The sequence below is a fragment of the Vombatus ursinus genome, unplaced genomic scaffold, assembly GCF_900497805.2.
Source record: "Vombatus ursinus unplaced genomic scaffold, bare-nosed wombat genome assembly UNPS02014799.1, whole genome shotgun sequence".
Classification (NCBI taxonomy): Eukaryota; Metazoa; Chordata; class Mammalia; order Diprotodontia; family Vombatidae; genus Vombatus; species Vombatus ursinus.
The window spans coordinates 26,576,037-26,602,297 of NW_020954577.1; the positions used below are offsets into that span (position 1 = coordinate 26,576,037).

The 26,261-nt window shown below is 40.6% G+C and overlaps 1 protein-coding gene and 1 pseudogene across 1 annotated transcript in view; one reads left to right on the forward strand and one right to left on the reverse strand.

Annotated features, from left to right (window-relative positions):
- The window catches only part of TMEM108 (transmembrane protein 108), a 375,444-nt gene that overhangs the window by 146,176 nt on the left and 203,007 nt on the right, over positions 1-26,261 (reverse strand). The gene's annotated exons all lie outside the window — the stretch shown is intronic.
- On the forward strand, positions 22,505-22,990 carry LOC114050529 (annotated as a pseudogene).

Consider the following 26,261-nt stretch of genomic DNA (forward strand, 5'->3'; position numbering starts at 1 on the left):
CAAATGCAAAATCCTGTCTTTAGCTTTTAAAGCTGGAGATTTCCAGTCTTCCTTCCTCACCCTTCACCCCAACTTTTCTAGATTGGGTGACACAGGCTTTCGTGCTGTTTCTTGTACTCCATGCCTTTCACTAGCCATCCCCAATGCCTGGTATGCACCCCTTTTCTTACCTCCACCTCCTGAGGGCTTTGACTTTTGTAAAGACTCAGTTCAAATTCTTAGATCCCCCCCTAAACAACCCTGCCCATTGAGATGAACTCTCATCTACTCTGCATATATCTTGTATATACCTAGTTATTTATAGGCTGAATTCCCCACCAAAATGTGAACTTGTTAAGGACAGGGGACCATATTTTGGCCTTTCTTTGAATTCCCACTGCTAAAAACAGGACCTGTCCACTTTGAGTGCTGAATAGGTGTTTGTTGATAAAGGACTGACCTAGCCCAACTCTCATTTTACAGAAGAGGAGTTGTTTGAGCAATAAAAGGTCTAGACATGTATGTCACACCCCTCATTAGGCTGTCAGCTCCACAAGGGCAGAGAGAATTCATCCCTTATCCAAAATTTGTATCTCCCCTCAAGACCACAGAACTCTGCTCTGTATGAAACCAGTGCTTAACACATTGGTTGAATTAAACCAAATTTCACAGATTGAAGCGGGGCAAAAGGTGCATTTCAATTCCATACACATTTATTAAATGTCTACTTTGTTCTAGACAGTGGAGATACGAAGATAAACCAAAAAATAGTCTGTGCCTTGCAAGATCTCAGTCTACATGGTGAGAACAAACATCACTTGGCTTCCCACAGAGAAAACTCCAGTTCAAAGTTCATGAATTGCTGTCAGTTGTCTCACAGGTGCATACTCCTGGTCAAAAAGAGATTAGGCAAAAAAGTGTGGGTGACTAGAGGCAAACCATTGCTAGACTGGGAAATGATGCAAAAGTATATCCTATTTAGGTTGAACCAACAATCAAATTCTCTATCAAGGGGGGCATATATTCAGAGATAGAAATTTTTTAGTTCCGTAACAAATGTGACGCAGATATCCCATTTTGCCCAATGTGCATTTCGCCCTCTGTCTTTACCATTAGGCACTGACTACTACATAGCCAGGTCAAGAAAGCTGCTTTAGAATGGGTAATCTTAGGTCCCAAGAGAGGCAGAGAGAAAACAATAACTTGTAGGTGGACGTGACCTTGACAGCAAATCTCTTCTCTGAGTTATCCTTTTGTAAGTGCTCTAAGGATGGGGACTTCCTTTTGCAAAAAAAAAAATAATGATTCACAAGAGCTGATTATTTAGTTTTTGAATTATCCAAGTATTCCATCCAGTTGATTCTTTATAACTACCTCTATCAGAAGGATGACATTAATGACAATTCATTTACAGGGCACTGCAAAGTTTACAGAGCACTTTCTTTAGGTGAACACACACACACAATCAAAAACACAAATCCAGTGAGATCATCACTGCCATTATTTTTTACTCCCATTTAACAGATGAGAAAATTGAGACTCAATGAATTGCCCAAAATCACACAATGACTTAGTGGCAGAGCCAAGATTCGACTCCAGGCTTTTCTCAACTCCTAGGCCTGTTCCCCGCTTCCTCTCCTCTTCTCTCCTCTCTCTCTCTCTCTCCCTCTTTCCTCTCTCTCTCTCTCTCTCTCTCTCACACACACACACCACATTGAAGATGCTATTCTGACTTCTTAGGATCATTAAAACAAAACCTAAACTTTTCATAGTTACTTTATTAAGTTTTCCTTCCCCTCACCCCACTCCAGAATCAGGAAGGTGACAGCCTTTAACGAGTTGTAATATCTTATTTTTATTTTATTTCTTTTCCCTTGATTGACAGTTATGCCCCTCCTCAAACATTTCTAGAGTACTTTGTAACTCTCTCTTTTGCTATCACTCTATGCCTTCAATTATACTCATCTGTGTACACACTGTATGCTGTAAGATAGAATGTTATCTTCCTGAGGGCAGGGAGTGGGTCATTCTTATAAACCTAGCAAACCCAATCAAGCATCTCATACAAAGTGGGTAAAGATCAAATCAATGTATGTAAAGTACTTTATAGACTTTTAATATTATATGAATGTTAATTATTGTTATTGTTGTTGCTATTGTTAATAAATGGGTATTGAATTAAACTGAATTCTCACCTAAAAATGTACCACAGGAAATTACATATTTAAATTAAATAAATTACAAATCAATTTCCTTACAGAATTATACAATATTCATAACAATGGTTCTTATCCTGAGGTTTATGAATTTAAAAATATTTTGTATTTCAATATAAGTGGTTTCCTTTGCAATCCTATTTTTATTTTATTTTATTTCATACATTTAAAAACACTATTTTGAGAAGGGGTTCACAGGCTTCACCAGACTGCCAAAATGGTCCAAGAGACAAAAAATGTTAAGAATCTATGAAGGAAAATAAATGAAGAGACTAAGATTGAAAAGTATTTTTTGAAAACTGGTAACAAATTTGGTCCCTGAGAAGCTGCCTTAAGCTTTTTAAAGACTCTAGGTTACTATTTGTTAAATTACTATTTTTTACAGTTGCCATTGTTACCAGCAAATAACCTGTATGCTGGGAGAATCTGACTTTGAAATATAATATGGCACATTTATTGTGGGTATAAGAGTATTCTGTTACATGGATAAATTGGCAGTTGTGGTCATTTCCTAGGTAGGAGTATATATAATGTATTTCTTTAGTACTTTGAAAAATCTTGGGTTTACTCATTGTGGGGAAATCCTTCCAGGAATGTGGATCACAATCCCACCATATATTAATAGATGGTTCCAGACTCTGACCAAAACCAAATAAACAACCCACTCCATCACCTGGTAGCCAATCTCCTGGGGATAAACCTTCTGCAACTTTGCAAGGCTCATTCTTGGGGATACTCCATCAGCAGACTTGCACTTGCCATTTTTATAGCATTTGCCCAACGTACTGTTAGCCACTTTGTGTGGCAAAAGAAATTCAGATCACTTCCCACAAGTTAACTCCAATGAGTCCCCCCACCCTGATTCCTTGCAAAAGGTTTTCTTTGTTGCTTTGAGAGAGTAAAGGCATTTCTAATTCTCACTATAACCATTCTCACATACAGGATTCCTTAGCAGCCTATGGGCTGTACTATATGCTACCATACCTAAAACTGATGTCTCTCATTAAGGAGAATTCAGAGTGGGCCAGAGCCTCTCCATGGAGGATCCACTGGAGACATAAAGGCATCAGGTGCTTCAACTTCACTGAGTTTGACAAATGCCTGGCTAATCTTTCTAAGTCTCACCTTGGCCCTTGCTTTAACCTTGGACTTCTATTTCTGTTTCCACTGTCAGGTCTTAGGTATTTTCCTTATGCTGATCATTTTGCTACATGTAGAGAGATGTCCATTTGCCTCTAAGCATGCTGGGACTCTGTGCTAAAAACCTGGCATCAGTCATGTTCGTTACCTTGTAGGGCCCCCATCTTTGGCTTCTAGCCCTCTACTGACTGTTTTGCTATGCCCAAGCTTACCTCTTTGCCTATTCTTGGATCTTTAAAAGTACAGCTTCATGAACTTGGACAGCACCATGTTAGTTTTCTGACCATGCTCACCCCCTTCCCCTTCTCACCAGTGGGTCCAAGTCAAATAGACCATGAGAAGGAAACAACCCAGTTCCATAATACACAATCTCTCCCTTGATCTACAGCACAGTAATTCTCACCTCTAAGAAGTACACTTAAATACTTCAGTTTAAGGTTTCCATTTGAGCTTCCTTAGCAGTGTGGCTGGGATAAAAAAAAAATCTCTCTGGGTCTCAGTTTACTCATCTATAAAATGAGGAGGTTTGACTAGATGAACTCTGGGACCCAAGCCAGCTCTAAATCCTGTGATGTCACACATGTAAAGAAAAACTTCTCTGACAGAAAATTATTAATCTCTGGCTCTTTGCTTGATGGATTCAGAAGAGCCTAGAGCAGGGAAGATGAAAGAAAGTGCAATATATTTTTGCTCTTGTTCTTTTTTTTTTGTTTGAACAATTTTTCTATGTTACCATGGTAACTCCTGGTGCCAGGATACTCTACGAATGAGAGTGGGTGGGGGAGGGGAGGAGGTGATCATGAGATTGATGCAGTTCATATAAAAAATTTGCCCAGAGGGCAACATTCTAAGCAATCTGCAATGCTTGTTCATGTCCTAACCTATAATAAACGCATTTAAATAATACATAACTCTATAGAAGGGAGATACAGTATGTTGAAACAGAGATACCCTGAGTATGCGGAAACTGCATTAAGTATGAGATTATAAGTAAGTGAACATTTTAAAACATTTTAAGAAATACCAGGGGGAATTGAGTCCATGGGTAAAACTCTTTCTCATTTCAACACACAAGAGCTATGGCTGCAAAATTCCAGTGGTTCAATACATAAGCTAATGTCCAGAGTATCCAGGCATAGGAAAGTGATTGGCCCAGTGTACTCTGCCCTGGTCAGACCATCTCAGGGGTACTGTCTTCAGTTCTGGGTGCCAAGTCTTAGGAACAACATTAATAAGTTGGAGAGTATCCAGAAGAGGGTGATCAGGATGATGAGAAGCCATGGCTATTTCCAAGTCTTTAAAGGACTGTCAGGAGGGCTAGAGCCATCCTGCTCAGTCCCAGGGGACACAGCTCTGAGCTCTGAACTGAAAGGCAGATTGGGATCAACGAAAGGGAAAAAAAAACTGCTAACAGTCAATATCTCAAAGAAGAAAAAGTTATACAAGAGACATTGTATATTGTTCCTGAGAGGCCTCCAAGTGAAGATGGGATGACCATCTGTTAGAGATGTGGGGAGAGGTTGACTCTTGTCCAGGTAAGGACTAGCCTTAGATAATCTCTATGGTTCCTTCTATCTCTGAGAAATGTGGTTCTGTGAAATGCTCCTGGAAATGTTAACCCAGCATACACCCTGAATTCCATTCCATTCTATTCAATTCAGTCTGACAAATATTTTTAAGGACCTATTAAGTGCAAAGCACTGTGCAAGGTGTTGAAGACATGTTGAGGACATAACAATAAAAATAGACATAGTCCCTGCCACCGAGGACTTCCATCCTATGAGGGAAGGATAAAACATATACGAAGAGGGGTACCACACTTGGTAGAATGTGCTGGAAGTAAAGGAGAGATTCAAGAAAAGTATTTTTGGAAAATTCAAATTGTCAACTGTTGGTTATTACAGTTAAGAATGACAACAATATCCTAAAGGGTAAGGGAAAATCACTTAGAGTTGCTTGACCTTTGATACATGAAATTCTGGGCTGAACTCTATGCTTTCAAAGCTTAAGGGTGGAGTGGTATCTGTGGTGGACAACCACTTAACAGATGGGATGGGTGCCATTTTAGCCACAAGGCCAAGTTCTTCAACTTCAATTTGGGGCTGCAGGGATTGCTTTACATCTCATTCAAGCTAGGTAAGTTTCTGGTTGCCTTGGAGCAAAGCACATACCATGACAGGGTTAATGTTTCCAGTTCTGCCTCAGGGAACCTCCATTCTTGATGATGACTTTGCACAAGAACATTTGCAGGGAGCTATTATGACTGTTTGATTTATGTGTTCATTAAAACACTTGGGTTTCAAACTTCCATCAAAAGTTATTGGAATTAACAGCGTCTTAAAATGGAAATGTGAAATGATAACTTAATGTGGCTTGGATATTATTGGGAGAGGGGAAACATTTGAAGCACTCCTTCTCTTCCTCCACCACATTCCCCCAAGAAAACTGTAATGTTTTGTCTTAGCATATGATCTCAATGAAGTCTGAAAAATGGTAGGCTCCTAGCTATACAGCCAGTGATTCTTAGCTGGTCTCAGAAATGGCTGCATGCTTCTCAATTCAATTCAATTCAACACGCATTTTTTAGGCTCTGTGATGAGGAGATGTAAACAAAAATGAAACTGCCTACCCTCAAGGAGTTTACATTCTCCTCAGAAAAGAATGTAATAAACGTATTGGTTGATTAACAGGTAAGTAGAAAGACAGACACATTTTGAATTGAATTTTACAACTTACTGTGTGGTTTAAGTCATGAAAGAAGAGTGCAATCCTAGGGACAGACTCATTTACAGCCTGTGAACACCTTTATGGGAATGTTTAAATGTTCTGTCTAAAGTTGTAAAAACTAAATGGGTTATAGGAGAAAATGCTTAAGCAGCCTAAAGCTCCTCTTGAGGGGACTTTCTGTCCCTACCCCCAACCCCCATTCTCTCTCAGTATTCTGGAACTATTCTGATATGTGGCACTGTAACCCTTTGTTTAATCTGAAGTCCTTTCACTTATCTGTTTGCTTGCCCTAAACCAGATAACCAGGGGATATTAGTATCTGGCACTCTCCTCCAAGGGTAGCCACCAGCTCCTCTTATAATCCTCAAAACGTGAAACAGACTAGCAAGCACAGAAAGACTTAAGTTTGAGATCCTAGAGAATCAAAGGGCTTGTGTCGTCCATTGTCCTCTACTGTCTCTGGAACTTAGAGTACTTCCTGGATTTGTCACTCAGTTCAGCAGTGTAATCTTGAGCAAATCATTTAACCTCTGTGCGACTCAGTTTCCTCTTTTGTTAAATGTGAACAATAATACTTGCATGACCTCTCTTATAGACTTGTTGCAAGGGAAATCCTTTATAAATAGTAAAATTCTATGCGAACGAATATAGGGCTGACTCTAATAAGATGAAATTTAATAGAGATAAATGCAAAGTTTTAAAATTGGACTCAAAAATTAACTTCACAAGCACAAGTTATGGCTAGAAAGAACTCTGTCTGAAAAAAAAATCAATGTTTTAGGGGAATGTAAACTCAACGAGTCAACAGTGTGATACACTAATAAACTCTTAGGTAGCATCAGGAGGGGCACAATTTCAGAGTATTCCTCTCTGGTCAGATAACACCTGAAGAATCACGTTCAGTTCTGTGAACTACTATTTCAGGGAGGGCATTGATAAAATTGAGAGTGTCTAAGAGAAGGGTGGCAGGTTGGTAAAGGGCCTTGAGTTCATGCTGTATTAAAATTAATTGAAGGAACTGGTGGTAGCCTGGAGAATGGGTCAGAAATGATAGCTGGCTTCCAGAAGCGGTGAGAGATGAAACTTGTTTTGCTTGACTTCAGAGGGGCCAAACAGGAACAACTAGTTAATGCTTCAAAGAAGCAAATTTAGGCTTGATAGAAGGGCAAACTTCCTGGCAATTAGAGCTAGCGAAAGCAGGATGGGTTGCCTTGGGATGTAGTGGGTATATCCTCCTTCTCCTCCTCCTACTGCCACATACCTCTCTTGCCACTAAAGGTCTTCCAAGCAAAGCCAGGATGAGCACTTGTTAAGTATTTTATAGAAGGGGTTCTTATTCAGGTACAAATTAAAATCAATGATCCCTGAGGTCCCATCCACCTCTAAGACGCTGTGAACTATTCTTGTCAATTGTATTTACTGAAGTGAAGGGCACCTAATAGAACTCGATCAGTTCCCACGGTGATCTCCCCTAGATACTGTTAGCTGCCAGTCAGGCATGACATTACCCAAAACTTTTTTTTCCGAGGTAAGGTGGTATTGTTGGGATGACTTTTTATTTTTTTTCAAAAACATTCCAATGACAAATCTCTCCTGAATTGAAACTGATTAACATTACCCACCCAGGCCTAGGGTAAGAAGTTAGGCTTGGGTTTCCTACAAAAGATCTAAAATGAATGTCTTGATTTCCAACATTAACTTTTGTCCCTGGATAGGATCACTGCACCAAACTTGCATTATGCAAACCTTTTGTACAATGACTCGGTAACCAGATGACTGCTTCCATTAGCCTCACTCACTTACTGGACTCAGAACTTGACTCAAAACAAAAGATAAGACAGACAGACTGGTCAGATGGAGGGCATTGGGACAGGAGGCAAAGTGGGTTAAACTGTGCCGAGTCATTAAAAAAAAAAGAGAGCGATTACAGGAAATGACCCAGCAGCCTTAAAAGAATGAAAAACAACAGAGAGTACATCAGAGTCATTGCCTGAGAGAAAACCAGGTCCCAGAGGGATTGGGAAAGAGAAGCAGTAAAGAATCTTTACAACAATTAAGTTTAGGACCAATTTTTATCCAAGGTATTACATTTAAATGAGTTGCTTACTTTATTTGGAGAATGGCCGAGGTTGACGGAAAGAGAATTTTGCAAATCCCTTCAAATGTGAAGTTTTACATCAGAGAAGATGTTAATGAACAATGGTTAGGTGGTTATTAAGAGTTTTCTCACTCACCTGCTATGCAGTTCGGGGTAAGGTGCCTTTCTTATGATGAGCCTGGGACTTGAAAACTCCCATAGAGCAACAAAGAAAAAAAATGCTATAAAATTTAATAATAATGTTTGCAAAGATGATAAGTAACAATAGAAGCTTTCTCTCAGTTTGAGCAACTCCAAGTGAGGTTACTGACTGCCAGCTTGCCCCATAGCTATGGGATGAGGATTAAACAGAATAATGCTTACATATAACCCAGTGGCCTTGGGGAGAGAGGAAGTAGGAATCATAGGGAAGCACTATAAGCTAGAATTGTTCCCATTTAAGAAGTCTTATCCACATTGGTAATTCCAAGTGCAAAACAATGCCCAGGTAACCCATTCAGAGGAAGCAAAAAGGTTCCCCCCACTCTCCACCTCTGCTTCAAAGCCACCTTGGATTCATGCCAACACAATTTGAATGTCAAAATCAGAGCTGCACTGAACTTGGCATCATGTTTCATCATCATTTTGCCTCTCCCTTCTCCAAATCATGCTATAGCCTAGTTTCCTCTCAGGCTATGGCTAAATGCTTCAGAAATAAATAGGCCTTTGAAATAGGGATTTTTCCCCCATAGGTCTGACTTCTTTCACCTTGGGAAATGGAGAAGCAATAGCAATGATGGAAAGAGCCAGGTATAGCGCTACAAAGGCATTCCTGGGAAGAAATGCACCTTTAGTGGGCAAAACTATATATATAGCTTAGGTTTAGATGATACAACAATTGCTTCTAATCATCATCAGAAGCTTCACTGGCATGCCAAAGTGGAGACAGAAGGCTTCTGAAAAGGGGGCAAATGGGCCCTAAGCACGTTACATCTTATACACGTTTATTCATCTGTAAAATGAGATTGGAGTAGATAATCTCCAAGATCCCTCTAGGCTCTAAATTCTACGAGCCAATGAAACTCTAGATGGCATGGAAGGCTAGTCAGGAAGGCAAAACCATCACCTACCTGGAAGGAATCTTCTAGATAATGAAACCATATCATTCAAGAGTGCCTTTCTCACAATTTTGAAATATAAACTCACTGGGCACACAGGTAAGCCATCTTAGCAGTAAAACTGCCCTCCCTCAACTCAACTTGAAAAGCAAAGGGATCCCCCCCACCCCCAACCTACACAAAGGCCATAAACTGCCTCTCAGTTTCCTCATCTGAAAAATGGATATAATGCCTAGAGTGCTTACCTCACAGGGCTGTTATGAGGTTCAAATGAGACCATGCATATAAGATGCTCTGGAAAAATTTGCCAGCCTTTTCATCATCACACATGCATAGATAGGCTCTTAAGATATAAGAGTAGAGGGTATCTCTAATTCAACACCATCATTTTACAGATGAGGAAACTGAGGCTGAGAAAGCTTAAGTGATTTGCTCAGGGTCAGACAAGGAGTAGGGGGGACAGCTTTAGGTCCAGTCACTCCAGATCAATGTTCTTTCTCCTTTACCATGCTGCTCACCATTACATAAGATTGCTTAACCAGGAGGTAACAGAGCAGGGTCTTGACCCCAGGCCCTTTGACTCCAAATTCAGGAGTCTTACTCCTGAATCCCACTGGCTCCTCACCTTTTCCTTGATGAGGAAGGCAATGTTGTTTTCTCTTATGTCACTGATGCAGGTCAACATGGAAAGTGTTCTCCTTCTTCTGCTCATTTTGCTCTGTATCAGTTCATATACCACTCTGTTAGCAGGAAGCTGCATGAGTGATTAATGGTGATGCTGAAAGTACAAGCTATCTAATCCATAGAGAGGAAAGCATGGAACTCAATCAGGCAAGAACTTCAGAACTCCCGGGAAACCAAGGTCTACTGCTTGGACTTAATATTCTACACTACTGGGTCTTCTTTCACACCTGTTAGCTAACGCCAATCCATCTTGAGATCATCCTCCATAGCATGGCTTCCTTGCAGGTTCCCAATCTTCCCCCTTGCCCCACACCGCTCTCCTTCCAGTAATCTCTAAGATTCTCCCAAAGCCCACATCTACATTTGGTTCCACAAACCACATTCTGAAGCTCTACCTGATCTTTGATCTTACATATAATCCATTCTGAATCTTCTTTGTAGTAGGAAGACCTTAGATACATATCCATTTGTATTATCTCTAAATGAGTGCAGCATGGGTGCCCAAGAAGTTTCTTGAATAAATGAATGAATGAATGAATATAGTAAGTGAATTGATGGGCCCTCATAGAACATTAGGAATAGAAGAAACCAGCTAGCCCCATGTAGTCCTCCCTCCTTTAGTCCTCCTCTCTCCTCCCACGGAGGCTAGTTATATATAATAATAATTATTATTATCATTATTGTTATTATTACTTACACTTCCTTGTTACCAATTATATAATGTGCTTTGACCTTCACAATGGCACTGAGGTAGAGAAGACTAGAACCTAATGTAGATGCAGCTAGGACATGGCATAAACAATACTAGAACTCTGGATTCTATGCTTTCACTTTCCTTTCCTTTCCCCCTCCTTTGCATCTTGTTAAAGTTCATATTTTTAAAACATTACTACACACTCCAAAGACCTGCCTCCCTCTTGCCCACAATCCAATGCTCCCTTTTAACAAATGAATATAGTCAGGCAAAACAAACTAACACTTCGCCCATGGTGGAAAATGTATATTTCATTCCACCTCCATTTGTCAATAGGCAAGAGGCATGCTTCCATGTCAGTTCTCTAAAGAAACCATTGGTTGCTTCAAAGCTTAAGTCTTTCAATGTTTTCTTTTCTTTTCGTGACATAGGTCATCGTGCAAACTGCTCTCTTGGTTTTGCTCACCGAACTTAGCATCAGTTCATACAAGTTTTCCCAGTACAACACACAGTACCTCTCTTACATCCTGCCCAGGGAAGCCCCTGAAAACACTAAAATGGAAACTTATTTTCTTTCCTTCCTCATTTCACTGACAGTGGTTAAAGAAAATAGGAAATCCAGAGAGACACACCTCATTTTCTAATTTGAACCTAATTCATCAACCCCAGCTATACTGCATTATGATGGGGGGCATTGTCTAAGAAGGCAGACTGACTTACTAGTCTCAAAGATAAGAACACAAAGTCTTCTTGTGGCTTTGTTTCAAATTGATTTAAATTTCAATGTATCAAGATTCATGTGATTTCATGAGACCCCATTAGACAATTCAGTATTACTGAACAAGAGCAATATTTAAACCATGCAACAACGTCTTGCTTTTCTAAGGATTATTAATAATACATTTGTACTACTTGGAGACTGGCTATAAACTGTCCACAATGGAATAAGAATGTAATCTGTTCACAGGAGCAGAAGATGAATCACTCCAATAAATTCTTCATGAAGGCCCCTTAGCTCCTGATACTCAGGGATTGGCTAAGACCCTCCAGTTAATCCTTCAATGGCTCCTCCAAACATCTCATTATTCACCAGCCTGTGACAACTCGGGTCATAAAAGAGATGCCTGGTACACAACCTTGACACTGCATAGAAACCCCAGATCATGAATATTAAAAAGAGACAGACTCAAGTGGGTTTCAAGACATCCACAGGCCGCATCAAACCCCACTCCTCGCTATCTAGGACATGAACTGAAGAAGGTGAAAGCTTCACAGACTCGTGGACTTGTAAAAATTGGAAGGTATTGTACCATAGTGGATCAAGTGTTGGATTTAGGGTCAGGAAGATCTGCATTCAAATTCTGCCTTGGATGCTTCTTAATTGCTCGACCCTGGGCAAGTCATTTTAACCTCTCTTAGCCTCAGTTTTTTCATCTGTAAAATACTAATAGTAAGATAAAGTTCATAAAGTACTATAATTGTGAGCCATTATTGTTATTATTATCATTACAATTATCTAATCCATTCCTTTCATTTTACAGATGAGAAAATGGGGAATCCCAGAAAGGTTAAATGATTTGTCTAATAGGGTGCCGGTACAATACTAATTTTGAATTTGAGAGTATAGCTGAGCATCAATTACCCAAGTTCTCTCGTGCCTTCCTAATCCCCAGTTCCTGCTACTGTACCATGAATAGTTTTCCAATATTAAAAATATTGGGCCAAGCTGGATTTTTCCTGAGGGACGATGTAATACCTAATTTATTCAAGCTGTCGGGCATCAGCAACATCATAAGATGCCACCTGCCGCAGGCTGGAAGCTGGGATAAGAAAATAACAGAAGGATCAAGCATTTGCTTTCAGAGAGATGGGTCAATTTCAGCCCAGCAAGTGCTGGCCACTTCCTAAGCTGCTGTCATTTCACTGTGCCTGGTCTTGTCAAGTTTTCCAAATCCATTAAAATGTTAGAGCTTAGAACTGGAAGGGACATCGAGATGATTGTGTGCCTCCCTGGCTTTTAATATAAGATGAGTCTGGGTAAGACTCAGAAGATCTGGGCTCCTTGTCCTTGTCAGAATCAATTCAACAAATATTTTTTAAAAAAACTTAGCAATTGATACATTTTATGCCTTTATCTCACAGGCAGTCCCCACTCATTCCCCCTTTAGTTTGAACTTTCCTTTGTGACAAAGAAAAACAAATAAAAATAGCCAATGTAGAAATTGTCTACCAAGGTATACAATACTCTGTCCTAGGGGTCCTGAACCTCTCCGAAATGTGTCACAAACATTTAGTAATCACCAGGTGTGCTGGGTGCTAGAGATAAAAACAAGATTGCTCGTCGGCTCATGGCTCTCCTTCTAACAAATATACCACAGACGACAGAGTGACATTGGGCATGTTACTTACTCTTTTGGAGTTGCTTATCTGTAAAGGGAGACGCCTGGAATAGATGATCTACGAAGTTACTTTTAATACTAAGAATCTGTAAGTCTGTCATTACGGTCATTTTTTGTTGTTGTTGAGTTTTTTAGTGGTATCTAACTCTTTGTGAACCCATTTGGGGTTTTCTTGGCAAAGATACTGGAGCGGTTTGCCATTTCCTTCTCCAACTCATTTTACAGATGATGAAAAGCAGGCAAACAAGGTTAAGTGATTTGCCCAGGGTCACACAGCTAGTGAGTGTCTGAGGCCAGATTTGAACTCAGAAAGATGAGTCTTCCTGACTCCAAGCCCAGGGCTCTGTGCACTATACCACCTAGCTGCCCAATCTCCCTTTTACACATAAGGAAATGGAGATGTATGGTTATGTGACTTTCCCAAATCACACAGTTAGTTACTCAGCAGCATAGAACTTGGACTAAGTTTTCTTTTGACTAAGAGCATTGAACTTTTTTTTTTTTAACTACACCACAGCTTCAGGCCTACAATTTTATTGAGTGTTTCTATATGGCTGCATTACATTAGCTACATTTACCAATGTTATCTCTTTTCTCTCCTTGCCTTCCTCACTGCTTTCTATCAAGCCCCATAACAACTGATTAAGAGAAGGCAAGCATTTACCTAAGGGGAGTTGATGGGACCATGGAAGTAGGAATATTGGGAGGATGATGGCCTGAAGTCACCTTGGCCATCAAGCAAATGCTCATATGCCTGCTAAGATATTCTGTAGACTCAGTTCACCTTGATGAAGGTAAATTGCAAAGAGCTGGAGGGCATTATAGATAGAAAATATCTGGAGGACTTTCAGCTTCAGCACCAAGAAACCCTCAAAAACCTATCACATGGGACCACAGAAAAATAAACTCACCAAAGTTCCTCTGCATCTTTCCAATAATCTGATTTGATGATTACCCTGCAGAGGGAAGGAGTCATAGATTTCCTATACCCTGTGTATTATCAATTATATTGGATAACTAAATGGCATTCACTTTTCACTCCTTCCTGTGACTTTTGGCCTTGGTTTTATTGGTCTATAAGGAAGACAAGACTGTATACCCCATAAGGACAAGGTCTGTGTAGTCTTATCCCACTTAGTAAATCCACTAGCCCTGAAAGAGTGATGTTCACACAATGGATGCTTAGCACATGTCTGTCTATCATTATGAACGCCCAGAAGAGCTTGGCAGACACTCATCACAGGCTAAATTAGTCACTGGGGACTTCTGTGAATATGGTATAGTGAAAAGTTGAAAAGAAGCCATTCCCCTGTCCAATTGACAAGAGAAACCTGAAAGAGAAACATAATGTATAGGAATTCATTTCATGTAAGAAAATTAAAACTCCCTCAAAAGACAATGAGCAGCAGGGGAAAGTGCCTTGATGTGGTATAATAAGAAATATATTGGAAGAAGAGAAGCAAAGAGCAGAATACCAAAGGCAGCCTGAAACAGAAATGACTTAAACCCCCCAAATATTTCAATCACACAGGATTTAGCATTCATCGAGTCTTTGATAAGACCTTCATTCAATTTGGTTTCCTCCATGGCAACACATTATCAAAGAATTTCAGAGCTGGAAGGGCCTTCATTGGCCATCTGGTCAACATCAGTTTAGTTTAATGAATGTTTAAAATATAACAGTTGTAAAGGGTTATTTCAAAAGGACCAAACATTTCTCTGCTTTTCTATGTCTTCTTAATGCTTCCTGATATCCCTGTGGGTCAAAGTTCACTTGAATTCAGACTGCTTTCCTTAAGGAAAGGCAACTGGAGAGAGGAAGAGTTGCATTTTATTTGCTCCTGTTTTGGGTTTCTCGGGTCAAGGAGTGTTGGGTGACTTGGATGTCAGAGGAATGAAGAAAGAGGGAAAGGGCAGCTAGGTGGTATTGTGGAAAGAGCACCGGCCCTGAAGTCAAGAGGACTTGAGTTTGAATCCAGCCTCAGACCAAACACTTGACACTTATTAGCTGTGTGACCCTGGGCAAGTCACTTAACCCTAATTGCCTAAAAAAAAAGAATGAGGGGAAATAAGAGGATGTTTTGGTCTTGTAGCAAGAATGAAAGGTAACTGAAAGAAGCTCCTGGGCTCCACTGGTATCTACCAATGTCAAAAGAAAGGTCCCAAGTGGGTTGGGTGGAACCCTTATGGCAGATTTAGGGGAGGATGAGAAAAAGAAGATAGGCAGGCATGGATGGGCTGCGGTCTTCACTGCTAGAGGTAGTACACACATGGATGAGATGGCAGCTCCATCAGTGGAGTGGGGGGAAAGGTGACTGAGCTATTACAGGCTGTATTCCAGTGGTTTGGTTCCAGAATCTGATCCAATTTTCCCTTACTCTTGTAATGTTTGGTTCCCTTCCATACAACCAATGCTTTAAGATATTCCTAGGCCTCTTCATATGCAAAATCCTCCCCTATTTCCCTCCTCATCTTCAGCTCTCTATGTTCACATTTAGTCCCATTTCTTTAAGGGACCTTTCAGGATTCCTTTGCTCTGGAATCATGAAGGTCAAATTCTAGACCTGGACTGAAGTCCAAAAATGAATGAATTGTCATTCTACTGACGTGTTATACTATTTTCATGCAGGAGTCTCAACCTCTTAGAATTCCTACTTTCCTGAGTAAAGGGCTCCCTGGATATTCTTTTGGAAAGCCTTGATTAGGTTGCTGGACAGCTGTGAGCAAACTCGTCCTCCCAGATGTAGGATTTTTAGGCTGATGAACTAGGTACTAAATTCATTATAATTTCCTAAAACCATCTAGTTTCTGGGATTTCCTCTTCCTTCATAGTCCCGACCTACTACCATTTCAATGCTGCCAGAGCAAGAAGTTTAAAATTAATAGGGTTTTCCCTCCTGATTTTAATCCTTTTCAATTTGCAAAGACCAGTATTTATCCCCTACTTCTTGCAGAACTTGAAATTAGCAATAGTTCTGGCTGCTCAGGTCTTTATTCCAAATCTTCAGGAGTGAAAATTGCAGTTAAGGGTTTCAGGGCATGGCAGTTAAGGTTGTCTCATCTCCTAAGCCATGCCTTATTGCTTCTCCTGGGCTGTTTACAACATCAGAGTCGAGAGAATTGATTGCTTTCTACTTGGTTTAGTTAGGTCTCTTTTCACACTTCAAAGGACTTCAACATACATGGAGCCCCCTGCTCTATACAAGGCACCGGGGCCTGGCACCTGTATGGCAAGAGGACACAAAGAGGAATTTTATCTCCCCATCTCGACTGGAAGTTCTTGGAAGAGAAGGTAAAGAGGACATAGAACGGAGATCTAGGTCTCAGTCTCTGCTCTGTTTTTTATTTTATACACAACCTTCGGCCTCAGGTTCTTCATATGTCAACTGAGAGAGTTGTTCAAGGTGATCCCTAAAGATTCTGTCAACTTTGACACTCCATGATATGTGACAACAAGGTACGTTGGAAAGGTCAATGGTTCTGGAATCAGAGGACCTGGGTTCAAATTCCACCACTGATATTTACTACCTGTGACTACGGCATTTCCCTTCTCTGGGCCTCGGTTTCCTTATCTGTAAAATAAGGGGGTTGGACCCAGAGGATTCTGGGGTTCTTTTTGACTCCAAGCTGCACAAATTTTGGCAACTCACTTGTTTTTAAGGCCTCAGGTACTTCCTGAGTCTCATTACAGGAATACTGTCAGCAATCTCTGAATTTCCATTTAGCTCTGAGTGATGAAAGAGCAGCCAGTTTGGAGTCAGAGGACGAATCTTGGCTCCTCTATGTATTACCTGTGTGACCTTGGGCAAGTCACAACCTCCCTGGGTCTCAGTTTCCTCACCTTTAAAATGAGGGTGTTGGACTAGATGATCTGTGAAGTCCTTTCCAGCTCTAAATCTATGATTCTATGATGATAATGATAAACAGCACGGTGTCTTGGCTATTCCACAGCCTCTCTTCTTTCCCCCAGGGCTACTGGATGGAAACGCCATTCCTTATGTTACTTTGTGTCCCTTTTGGTCTCTAATGAAGTTCTCACAAACATAGACAAGTATTCAATAAGTACTTGTTAGTGGACGGCCCTTATTTAAAAAACATTACCAGTGGGTTCCTTCCCTAGATTCTGAAGTTTCTCTCCCTCTGGGGCACGTTAATTTTTGTTTATCCCTGTCAATGGCAGGTCTTTCCAGGGGTGTAGGATCACATTTGTGAGCCTGTTACTTAAGGAATGGCCCATCTGGTATTTCAGAAGAATCAAGAAGGCCAAAGACAACACGCAAACCAAAGTCCAGAATCAATGCCGAACTGTTCTCCTAATCTGTTGTGCTCCCTCCATCCAGGAGGCTCAACCTTGAAGAGTCTCTGCTTCCTATTCCCACGTTCACCATTTTTGTTCAGACTCTAACTTCTTGCCTGGGCTATCGCAATAGCTTCCTAACTGGTCTCCTCACCTCTTCTCCGTTCTGCACCTCTTAAAGCACAGCTCAGATCACACCACATATGGCTTCTCATCATCTACCAAATAAAGGGACAGTTCCTCAGCAGGGCATTCAAGGTTCTCTATGACCTTGCTTCAGTCTATATTTCCCCCATTAGTCCTCTTCATACCCCCATACTCTACTCAAAGGTCCCTCAAATGCAGTCTATATTTTCCCACTTAAGCCTTTTTGCTCGTCTTCTTCCATGTACCTTTTTCCTTCCCCATCTTCACCAGCCTAAAACCCATCCTTCAAGATCTAGGTTCAGTGTTACCTCTTCGATCTCTCCCCACCTCCAAACCTGAAATCATCTGTCTTCTCTGCATTTCTTGAGCTTGGGGTTGGCACTTCTATGATCACATTGCATGTTGTAACCAAGTTATTTGTGTATACGTCTTACCTCCACACTGCAGGATAGGGACCATATTTTATTAATCTTTGTATTCTCCTGTAGTATCTTTCACAGTAGCCTGCACACAGCAGGAGGCTCAGTGAATGTTTACTGCATTGAACAGTACGTGTGCGACCTTAGATTAGATATTTATAAAACTATGGCATTGGAATACATGATTTTCAATGTCCTCTCCAGCTCTACTGTGAATATTATTATAATTTAACACACACATAACAGAGATTCAATAGGGAGGAGTGGGATAGAGAGCTTGCCTAAGTTGGGAAGATTGGGGTTCAAATTCTAATTCTGATACATGGCTGTGTGACCTTGGGCAAGTAATTTAACTTTTCAGTGGCCCCATTTACCTCTTTAAAGACTAGAAGTTGAATAGAAAACACTGATTGGTAGTGGTAGAGTAAAGTCCTTACCAAGAGATCAAAAGGCCAATGAATTAACATGTCCCCTCCCCTCTTTTCCCCCATATACCTCATCCTATGAGCTTACAGTTACAAGGGTGGCCTTAATTTTTTTTCTTTATCTTCATTTCTCCCCACTTTTCTTTTTTTTTTATTCTGAATTTGGCAAGTAGCAATAGATATTAACATTTCCATCTACAAAAAACAGATTGGATAGGAAATAATAAATCTCTATTACATACAGATGAACCTTTTAAAAAAGTAGATATTAATTTAACACAGCACCATTAATATTACCCTGCTTGTCTAGGTTCCCTTCTAAACTTCTTTTGTTCTCTCCTATAAATTTTTTTTTAAATGTTTTGTGGTATTTTTTTCTTTTTTTCCTTTTTTTGCATCTCTATTACTAGTCTCACACTCTCTCCCAACCCTACCCCCAGTGAAAAGCATGAGTGCCCTCCCTTGTAACAAATAAGTATAGTCAACCAAAATGAATAAATACATTGATCATGTCTGAAAATTTATGTTTCATTCTGCCATTATAGTCCATCAACCCACTGCCAAGAGATGGGAAGCATGCTTCATCATAAATTCTGGAGTCGTGATTGCTTAATGATTGCTTAAGATGACTCTACAGTTATTGAGACTTTCACAGCTGAATTTCACTGTATAAATCATTCTCCTGGTTCTGGTTCCCTCCATTCTGTCAGTTCGTAAAAGTCTTCCCAGGTTTCTCTGAATCTATCCCTTTAGTCATTTCTTCCAACACAATATTCCATTCTATTCACTTACCACAATTTATTCAGTTATTTCCTAACTGCTTCCCCTTCTCTCTTTCTTCTTTTCCTCCATTTTCCTCTTTTTATCTTCTATGTGTGACCCAACTCTGGTCCCAATCATGGACATTTTTTCCCTTCAGTTTATCTTTATTATTCCTGTTTCTCAATCCTTTCCACCCTGAAACCTTGACCCTTACCTGCCCAGGGTTTTTAAATTTTCAACTTTAATGCCCCACATCACACTTCTGGAAAACAAAACTCAAATCAGCCTGAATCCTTTTCCTCAGGGCTCTGAACACTGCTCCAATGGAGGTCAGAAGAACTATGCATACAGTTGGATAGAGTGGAAGTAGGGGGAACATGGCAGTCGAGGTCAGCCCACTCCACCTACAATGTGTAAGCTCCTTCCCCCACCTTCCCCCTCCCCAGCAGCCTCTTGAAGATTTATTTCATCTTCAACAAATCTCTTAAAACTTCTCTCTCACCAGCCTCATTTTCAGAAATCCTGTTCTAAAAATTAGAGCTACCTAGACTTTGTTATTCCAATTGAATTTTTTTTTTTTTTTTACCACAGCTACTAACGTGACCTCCTTGGGACTTTTCTCACATCTTTTCTAATTCCTCCTGCTCTTCCTGCTCCTCCTCCTCCTCCGCATCCTTCTCTTCCTCCTCTTTCACAGTGACTCCCATAATTCTTAGAAGCTTTGTCGAGAAACAGCAGCCACAAGACCAATTCTTCAAATGGTTCATTGAGCTTCTTGAAGGAGATGGCATTCCAGGCACGCTGGGTACCCAACCTTTCTCCTGAAGCCCAGCTGTTACACAGAATAAGCATCTGGATGAGGAGGACCAGCATCCATAAAAAATCATTCATCAGCTGGCAGCTTTGTCAGCAGTCACCCAAGGGTGATGGTATTCAATCAGGGGTACAATATTCTCTGAGGGTGAAAAGAAAAGGGGAATTCAATTCAAGAAATGTAATTAGGGGAGTTGTGTGCTGGCAGCCAGATTTCTTTTCCCATCCCTTTTTCACAGTTGCTATAATAATCTAAGCTTTCTAAAAATATAGCCATAAGGATGGCTCAACCAGAGCTGCTAACTGAAAAATAATGAGCTTAAATGAGCTAAAGAATTATCTACATATTAAAGGAACGGCCCGACTCTTTTGGAAATTGCCACATTTCTTTCGCTGAATATTACAGAGACAGCACCTGACATGTGTCACTAGCTTCATCCCTTTGCTGTGAGCTTTTCCTCCCTCACTTTAAAAAGACCTCAGGTAAGTACAAAGGACAATCGAAGATGTTCAAATAGGAAGAGCCAGATTATACCAGCAATGCTGAGCCTCTCACGTTACAAGCTATAATAATAACAACAAGGGGGAAGGAAAGGAAACAAGCATTTATTAAGCACTTACTATGTGCCAGCATTATCTCATTTGATCCTCACAACTACCCTGGGAAATAGGTGCTATTATTACCACCATTCTGTGGTTAAGGAAACTGAGGCAGACTTTAAGGAACTGTCCAGAGTCCCACAGCTAGGAAGAGTTTGAGATTAGATTTGAACTCAGGTGTTCCTGACTCTGGGCCCAGCACTCTATCCACTGTAGCACCATCTAGCTGTTTCTAAGCTGCCTCACAAAAAACAGCAATGGACATTAATATAGTACATTATAGACACTTACATAGTACTTCAAGGTCATAAGGTATTTTCCCCATGGGATCTTGTTTAAGCCACAATAATCCTTTGAGGTAGGTACTACAGAAATTATCATTCCCATTTTACAGATGAAGAATGGGAAGCTTAGGAGAAGGCATGTGGTTTGCTCCCAGTTAAATAACTCTCAGTGCCCTGGGCAACTCTCTAAGGATCTAAGTTCTGGACCAGGTGCTGAGATCTGCATCGCGGGGGTCATTTCTGCACAAGGAGTTCCTCACACAAGGAAACTGAAGGCCCAGGCCAATACTCATTCTTCCAAACCATTCACCCCCCACAAAGAAATTCCCAAGCAAGGTGAAAATAAAAGCTGAGGGGCTTCACAAAACATGGCAAAGCCATGTCTAATGGGCTTTCCATGCTGGCCAATCCCATGGTCAATCAGAGCTCCAGCTTTGCCATGTGACTATTGGGTGGAGTGCCTGCCTGCAAGGGTGATTGGTGACAAAAGCAGGACAAATCTTCACACTGGACTCTGAAGAGCTAGGCAATGCATGCGTTGGGGGTGCTCATGAGCAGCACTCTTTCCGCCTCCATCTCTTACATGATCACCATATCAGTCACTCAGTGGATCAATAAGCATCGATCATCATAAAAATGCTTATTTGGGTGATTGAGGCAGCATGGTATAGTAGAGAGAAAGCAGGCTTTAAAGTCAGGAAGCCCTGGGTTCAAGAGCAATGTCTGTCACAGACTGACTGTATGAGACCACACAGACCACTCAACCTGTCAGGGCACCGTCAGCTCTCTCAGTGACCATCTACATCGGCAGACTAAGTTCCTTACTTGGAGCTCCCTATATTAAGACTATCACAGGACCAATAAAAAATTGCCTACTATGTGCCTAGTACTGTTCTAGCAGACACAAAGGAATGTACAAGAGACAGGCCTCAACCTCAAGGAGTTTACCTTCTGTTGTACACGTTCATAGCTAAGTAAATACATGCGATATACAAAATAAACACCAATTTATCAAGAATTGGTTATAGATTCTTATTCAATTTACCACATGTGATGAATCATACACATATTCAACCAGTTTGGTCTTTAAGGAAGCACGGGCTGCCAAGACTTCAATTTTCAGTGGAGAGAAATCAAATTTTTATAAACTCAACTACCACTTGTAATTTTTGGCAACATGGAATTTTAAAGCTGGAGGGAACCTTCTATATCCTAACGCCTGATTCCTTCCAACTCAGAGAGTAAGGGACGTATTGTATATCACACAAGGTTGCTAGTGACAGAGCTGGGAACAGAGCCTATCACTCCTGATCCTCAGTCCACAAGCCAGGTTCATCTGAATTGAGGTGATCATAATCAGAAAACCTATTTGCTAAGTAAATCCTTGCATTGCCTCAAGTCTCATGTCTTCTACGGAGTCTGCCCAAACATTCCACCTTTGATGATCACTCATTGTTCCAAATTCCAGTGAGAGTTCGGGTCTGCACCTCTCATTTGGCACTTATATGCTCTCTTGTAATTTTAATTCTCTTCTGAAATATGTGTTCATTATCTCCATCTAGATTATAAGTTTTTTGAGGGCAGGGACCATATCTCATCTCTCTTTGCATCTTTATAATCAAGCATTGCCCCCTGCACAAAGCAGTAGCTTGATAAATACTTGATCACCATCATCGTTATCATGGTGGCTAACATAGAGTGGAGGAAAGAGTTAAATTAAAAAAAACTGCTGGTACCTGGAAAAATTCAGCACATTATCTGCACTGGAAACCTTTGCACCAAAGGAAGTTATGATTATCTAAAGACTCTAGCTGAAGATGTTCGCATTGGTAGAGAAAACTTTGATGAGAATCTGAATTATCCAGAAGTGAAGGTTGTGGCTGCTGGGCAATTCAAAGTTGCATTGATCTGTGGACATCAAGTTATTCCATGGGGTGATGTGGCCAACTTAGCATTGCTACAAAGGCAGTTTGACGTGGACACTCTCATTTCAGGACACACACACACACACAAATCTGAGGCCTTTGAACATGCAAATAAATTATACACTAATCTAAGAGTTGCCACTGGAACATAGAATGCTCTGGAAACAAACATCATTCCTTCCTCTGTACTGATGGATATCTGGGCTTCTATACTTGTCACTTACGTATATCAGCTAATTGGAGAGGATGTGAAAGTATAACGGAATAAATATAAAAAATCCTAAAAGAGGCTCGTCTTGGTGATTTTTTTTTGTTCCATTCCCTTGTTTGAATCAAGTAATTAAACATTCAGAAGCCACAAAATTGGGGCATTTTAAAAGTATTATGCATTAAAAACTAATATCTTAGCTGTGTGACCCTGAGCAAGTCACTTAACCCCGAATGCCTTGCCAAAAAACAAACAAAAAAAAACCCATCTTATTTGGTGATACATATTTTGCTACAAGTTTATTGTAAACTATGAGAATGTATTTAGTTCATAGGATACAATTTCTAAGGAATAACCTACCACATGACAAATGGACATATGCAAAAAAAAGTCTAGCTCTGTAAATATCTTCAATGTTAACATTCAAGCCTTTGTTACCAACATAGTACACGAATAGAAGAGTTCCAGACTGCCTCATTGTATACCCTATCCTCCTCTGTATACTGTAACAAACACTTACCTTTCACTTTAAACAACGCCAACAAAACAAATATTATCTCATCTGATCCTCACAACAACCCTGGGAGGCATGTGCTATTATTATGCCCATTTTACAGATGAGGAAACTAAGGCAGAGAGAGGTTGCCTTGCCCAGGGTCACACAGCTATTAAGTGTTTCATATAAAATTTGAACTCCTGTCTTCCTGATCCCAGGTTCAGCACTCTTATCCACTGAACCACCAAGGTAGAGAGCTGGCCTTAAAGACAGGACGACCTGGCTTTAAGTCTCACCTTGGTCATATACTGGCTGTGTAAACCTGGGAAAGATACGACTTCTCAATTCTCAAGGCATGTTTCTAAGAGTGCCAATTGCTGGGAAGGTGCAAACCTGCTTGGGTAGAAAGGTGGTTTCCTCAGTTAGGAGCTCTCAAAAATTAGTGGTCCAGTTTCTATCCCCATTTTTTGGTTATTTTTTTTTTGGCTAGGCAATGAGGTCAAGCGACTTGCCCAGGGTCACACAGCTAGTAAGTGTCAAGTGTCTGAGGCCAGATTTGAACTCAGATCCTCCTGACTTCAGGGCAAGTACTCTACCACTGTGCCACCTACCTGCCCCATGGTTATTTATTGATTTGTGTATATATTATCTCACCACCTCCCACCCCACCATCCCAATGTAAACTCTGTAATGGCGAGGAAAGCTTCATTTTTGTCTCTATCTTCACAGTGCCCAGCACCATGTCTTACTGGCTAGACTAGTGCTAGTTTGCATTCAGACTCAATGCTACCTCTGACATTTGCAAGCAATATAACCATGAGGGAATCACTTAGTTTATCTAAACCTCAATGTCTTTGTCTGTAAAGCAAAAATAATGCTCATAAATCTGTATGATTCATGATAATGATAGCTCAAGATAACATTTGTACTATGTGCCAGGTGCTGGAGATAAAAAGGAAAAAATGAAACAGTCCCTACTCTCCAGAGGTTTACAGGTTATTTCAGAAGAAAACATATAAACAAAGTACACGTGAAATGAATACAAGGCAATTCGGGGTGGGAGGTGGGGAGAAATATGGGGAGCTGGGGGGGGCGAAATCAAGAAAGGCGTCATTTAGGAGGTTTTGTTTGAGCTCAGTGTTGAGGGAAGCAAAGTTAGGCATTGGAGAAAACCTGTGCAAAGATGCACAGATGAAAGATGGAACATTGGGTATGAGGACCACCAAAGATGCTGGCTTGGCTAGCTTGCAGAGCACCTGGAGGGGTAACAAAACGCTTCCCTAGAAAAGTTAAAAGCTGGAAAGAAGAGCAGATTCAGTTTTGTGGGAAGGTGACAGCAGTAGATTGGAGTAGTGAGAAAAGGCCAGTGACAAGGAACAACTTCCATTTTTAGGTCAAATTCCATTTGGGGTGATTGGCTTCTAGGGATTATTTGAAATTGACGACTCTGCCAGTCAGCTTGCCCTCTATACTTGCACCACAGAAAACTAGATATTGCAAAATAAAACAGCCTAGTACTGACATGGGAAAGGGAAGGGGAGGGAGAAGACCCTCCCAGTAAATTTGAAAGCAGGGTACCATATTTAAAAAGCCAGGCAGAGAGAAGAATCTTGTCAGTGCTATGAACGTTGGCAATAAATCCACCTGCTAAGTTGGTGATGATGAATGCCCAAATAGGATCCATTCATTCTGCCTTTAGGAAACTCTAACTGTAACCTGAGATTTGCAAGTCTAATAGAATGTGTCATGAGGAAGTCCTCTATCAATTGCCTGATCTTTACTACACTGATGATAAATCAACTTTTCTACTTTAGAATATGATTTACAAAAAGCTGTAGATGACAGGTATACCACTCCGACATCCTATCCCAGCCCCACCCTGGATTTCCTGGTACTTTTCTTGATGTTTATTTAAGGGTCTGTCACTGTTATCATGGTGGCTACATAGTGTAGAGGAAATAGCTAAACTAAAAAAAAAAACTGCTGGTGCCTGGAAAAATTCAGCACATTCTCTGCACTGGAAACCTTTGCACCAAAGAAAGTTATGACTATAAAGATTCTAGCTGGAGATGTTCACATTGGTAGAGGAGAACTATATTTTAGTTCTTGAAGGAACAGTACAGTGGTACAGTGGGCAGAGCGCTGGACTTGGCCTCAGGAGTACCTGAATTCAAGTCCAGGCTCAGATATTTACTACCTGTGTAAGTCACTTAATCTCTGCTTACCTTGGTTTCCTAAAATGGGGGTGATACAAGCACCTATCTGCCCAATGAAATCAGATTTGTAAAGTGCCTTACAAACCTTAAAACCCTATACGAATGGCAGCTATTCCCACTGCTATTATCATCATTGTTTATTATCTGTCACTAACTAGCTAGATGCTCTTGGGCAAATCCCTTTCTTTCTCTGAGTGCCAGTTTCCTCATATGTCAAAGGAAGGGATTGGATTAGATGAGCTCCAAGGTCCCTTCCATTTCTAAGAGTCTCAGAAGAACTCTCCATCATCCTTGGCAATTGAGGAAAGAGAATTGAAATCCTTTGTTAATGACAAGAAAAAAAAGCACTTTATCTTCACTTATAAGTAATAGCAGAATGGTTTGATGTTTATTTCACCCTCCCCTTCTATCATTTTTCTGTCCTCTGCTGTAGATGCTAATTAGCACTGAAACTTTCCAAAGGTGAAAGGCACGAGGAGAGGAGAAGTCCTGTATTATCTAACTCTTCCTTAATCAGCTCCTGAATAATCAAGATTTGGTTGTAAAGGCAGTTCGATTGAAAGGACATTTAAATGGATTCATTAAGCCCAAACACTATTTGTGTATTTGAAAAAGAGATCTCTAAGTAGACCTTC